Raw genomic sequence first — 4,872 nt, forward strand, 5'->3', positions numbered from 1 at the left:
AGATGATCCTCACTGATCAAAACCCGTGGTCTCCACATCCATAAAACACCTCTCAACGGTGGAGCTTCGATCTTGTTTGAGTTCTGAACAAGCTAAATTACTCTTATAGCAATCTCCAGGCCTTCCCTCAACCTTTGGTTTCAAAGATGAAGGGAAAGCAAGTGTTCTAACCTGCTTATCTCTCTTAGTTCTGCTAGCACTCCAAAATGGGGAGTGCATATGGTGGCCACGGGTTTTGTGAAGCCCAATGGAAATCATTTTTGTTATAGATGGCCAACCATTCTATTCGAACGGGTTCAATGCAATATTGGTTGAATGTACATGGCATCTGACCCGAATGATAGAGCGAAGGTGTCGCCTACTCTCCAGCAAGCTAGTAGTCTTAGTTTGAAAGTGATAGGACTTTGGCTTTTCAATGATGGGGGGTCCTAGAGCCTTGCAAGAATCTCCTGGCCAGTATATGAGGCTACATTCCAGGTATATATGCCTTTAGAAGCTCATCAAGGTTATGCCAACTCACAACAATTGAATACATACATGTAGAATTTTTGTTAAATATATACTGCATGTTTTCTTACAGGTCTATTAAAATATAAATATATATATATATATATATATATATATATATATATATATATATTTATAAGTTCATTATAACCTTGACGGATGTCATCTTCAGTTTCTCTTTGCTTAAAATGATATTATTTCAGGGGTTAGACTATGTTATAATCTGAGGCCAAGAAGAATGGAGTCTATCTGATTCTGACACTGGTTAACAACTGGGGTGATTTTGGAGGGAAGAGCAAGTACGTGGCAATGGGCAAGGGACCAAGGACAATCCATAAGCTCTGATGACGACTTCTTTAGGCAATGAGGTTGCTAAAGAAATGTACAAGAACCATATTAAGGTGCCAATTAAGCTTCTTTGCATAAGTTCTAAAATGTTCTCCCATGGGTTACCATTCCAATTAGACTTCATTTTCTTTAACATTTGGAATGGTTGCTTATCAATCCAACATTTAAACCAGACGGTTCTCACGAGGGTAAACACAATAACGGGAGTAGCATACAAGGATGAGCCTGCGATATTTGCATGGGAGCTCATGAATGAGCCCCGATGCCAAAGCGACCTTCTCTGGCAAAACCATTCAGGTTATTCTCACATTAACAAAATAGCCAGAGAAAGTAAAAAGTTTTGCCAAAACTTAGCTACTGTTGTCTGGATTGACAGGCTGGGTTCAAGAAATGGCTTCTTATGTAAAGTCCATTGACAGCAACCACATGCTTGACATTGGGCTTGAAGGGTACTATGGGGATGCGGCTCCAGACAGGAAGCAATATAACCCTGGTTACGAGGTTGGTACAGATTTCTCTCCAATAACCAGGTCCCCGAAGTTGATTTCACTACCATTCACTCCTACCCTGATCAATGGTAAGTGCTAATTAGGACCTTCTTCTTTAATTGTCCTCGAAGCTTAACCATGTTATCGAATAATTTTATGTGTTGGAAAGTATCATCTTTCAAGCTTGATACTTATATTGTTTCAAGGGTCATAAGGCCAAACCTATTAGCTTAATAATTTTGGACTTGGTTTGATTGAAAACCCCCCGGCAAACATATTGCCTTGCCAATGTACGTGAAAAGTATATGGGAATACCTGCAGAATATAAACTATCCATTCTTTGTGGCTGGTAGGGATCATGTTGATATGTATTTTATTTCTTATTGCCATCCCTCATTTTGCATTAGCTAATTTTTGAATTAAAGATAATTTCTTAAATTTTTTGTCCCTAAATCTTACAAATTTTTGAGATTGTAACATCTCCATAAATCTTCAAATTAATACCCCAAGCCATATTAGTCCTAAACACCACACTTTTAACCATACGTGTTTACCAATTATTGCAGGATCCCAGGATCAAGTGATGATGCTCAACTTGCTTTCATGAAGAGTTGGATACAATCTCACATTGAGGACTCTGCAGGCACTCCAAAAGCCATTCATAGTCTCGGAATTTTGGCAAATCTTCAAAATCATCAGGATATACTGTGGGATGCTGAGGGACTTCTACTTCAAAACTGTTTATTGATTCAATCTATTCATCAGCTAAATCTGGGGGCCCTTGCACCGGTGGACTATTCTGGCAAGTATTGGCAGAGGGGATGGATGGATTTAGAGATGGCTATGAAGTCATATTTTCTGAATCTTCATCGACAACAAGTATTAATCTCCCAGGAGTCTAGTATGATATCTAGCCTTAATAGCCCATCCATGTTTAAAAGAGGTGAAGCTTTGAGGAATTGAACACTTTGAAGTGATATGGGATATTGAATCTCCTACGAAGACACAGAAGAGAAATATTATATGCCTACTCGATAAAATCTCCATTTAAGTACTAAGAAAGAGATGAGCCTGATTTCATCAATGTGATGTATTTATTCTCTGAAATAAAGCCAAATGAGGAAAATAATATATGGTTTCTTATTGAAGCCAAAAAGGCAAATATCAACTTCAAATTTTAGACTTTGTTAGACAATTTGCTTTCACTTGCTATATGGGATTGGGAGACAAGCATTCAATTAAGATGCGTGCATAAATCAATGATGTTTTCTTCTCCCTTCCAGTTTTCTTCATCACTTATTGTAACAAGATTACTTATATGTTATACATCATAGGCATTAAGATATCTAGGACTAAATCCTGCCATTGTCGCGAATGAAAACTCTTACTAAGGTAGGAGCTATAGCAAATAAAATGTCACATAATAATTGTCTCATTAAAAATAATGAAGTTTACTAAACATGCTGCTTAATATTTCTAAGTGATGTCTAATCAAAGTATTGTTGTGTGTTTGGTACTTTTTTTTCTTTTGGAATGCTAAATGCATTTATGCAAGTTATATATGAAAAGTCTTAGTATCATCTATGAATCCACATCCCACGACAACAAAACCACTAATCAAGTTTGTTCTCTTATGAGATATAACTTGATCCATTAATGGTATATCTTTGTTTGATGGCCGACATAGTATTAAATTTAATTGAAAGGCTTTTTCATTATTAGCACATGATCTACTCTAAGAATGAGATATATTTTCTTCTATAGAAAAAAATTACTTATGTATTTTTTAGTAAGGTATTGGAAAAATGGTTGACATCATCACTTGTATCAAGAACTATAAAAGAAAATGGTGGATGTCTTCATCTCAGTATATATGTAAATTTGCAAGGACTACATAGCTTGGTCTAGCCTCATTTAACGATATATAACATGCCCAGAAACTTTTCACATTTGAAGCGCCTCTTGCTACAAAATTCCCAAGATGAGTGTGTGTTTTAAGTGTGATCTATTCATACATTGAATTAAAAATATTACAATAAAGTTTGTATAAGATATACAAATCTTAAGAGCTTGACAATTCTGCTATGAGGATCTAGTAGAGGTGCAATAGAATTAGGCATCTTAGGATCGCAAGGACTAGTGAATAATCAACTACCTAAAGCTTAGTCAATGCATTTTAAACATGAAAATTAGAGTATTTTATTAGCAAATTTTGGGCTAAACAAGCTATATTAGCGAATCAACTTAGCTCACTCAGTTCAATAACATTCTTCAAAAGTCAATGTTGTTTTTGTTCTCCGGTAAAGCAGATTTGTTTACTCAAATCCATTCAATCAAGGGTACTTGATAATGTTCCTTTCTTATCTCTTCAATCAAAGGAATGAGATTCTATATATGCTACAAACAATCCATGGCAATTAACTATCTAAACCTCTTCTAAAATTTATCATGACATCAAGGCCAGTTTTGAATAACATTTGGTCCATTTTCTCCTACTCGTTGTTGATCATTTATTTGACTCACTCATGCTTGTTGTTAACTTTTTGAGTCTAGTAGATAGCTAATAGTGATCCTATAGGATCAGGTTGGGTCATTTCAAAAATAAAGATCTATTGTACTTTATCCTATTGTATCTTATTATGGATATCAATTTCAACATCTGTACATATTATATCTATATTTGCAACCCCATCAGTGAAAAGTAGATACATACATACATACATACATACATACAATATAATACACCAAATACACCTAAATCTATTTTCGGCTATATATAGTCTCTTATAGCTCTTATATTATAGAATTTGAAGGTAATAAGTGACAACACCAATAAGTTTCCAACATTATTTTCCTAGGAAAATACTAAAACAACATAGAAATTTCATTAAAAAAAAATTACGTGGATGCCTTGTAACTTTTCTGCTAGATCTTTTACTAAGAATCTATCAGTGTGTTATGGTACTAGTAGGCAATGATCTTTTAGATTGCGAATGTTTTAAGGTAGCCAAGGACCCGACATGGTTACCTTTTGGGTTATGATTTTGGATCCAAGCAACTAGTTGGTTCAAAAGATTGGGTTAGATGTGGTCAATGAGAAAAAAATGATCAAATATGCCATTTTAAACTAGATTCAAATCAAACATATCCAGATCCAAACCTATATTTTTTGAATCTAATTTACGACCAAATAAGATTGGATTTTAGTCTGGTTAGCATTCAGCGATCCTTTTAATAGCTATAATTGTATAAATCAATGGTCAATATTGTAGAATCATTAAATATTTTCTAATAAAAATAAATATGACACTAACTTAAACATAAGTTCTCATTCAAATAAGAATTCCTTTAACAATGAGCTATGAAAATGAGCTTCTTAATGAACAAAGTTTCAGGCTATAATTTTGAATAACAAATACTTAATCTATTTTCCATCACTCGCTAAGCACACAAGCTCTGCCACCGGCTAAGAATTTTGTTGGAAATTGACCCCAAAGAAAAATAGCACTTTTCTTTCCCTATTTCCTTT

General features: G+C 34.5%; 1 pseudogene; it reads left to right on the forward strand.

Annotated features, from left to right (window-relative positions):
- Positions 1-219: 219 nt before the first annotated feature.
- On the forward strand, positions 220-2,245 carry LOC120106561 (annotated as a pseudogene).
- Positions 2,246-4,872: the final 2,627 nt, after the last annotated feature.

Source organism: Phoenix dactylifera, unplaced genomic scaffold, assembly GCF_009389715.1.
Source record: "Phoenix dactylifera cultivar Barhee BC4 unplaced genomic scaffold, palm_55x_up_171113_PBpolish2nd_filt_p 000566F, whole genome shotgun sequence".
NCBI classification, from domain to species: domain Eukaryota; kingdom Viridiplantae; phylum Streptophyta; class Magnoliopsida; order Arecales; family Arecaceae; genus Phoenix; species Phoenix dactylifera.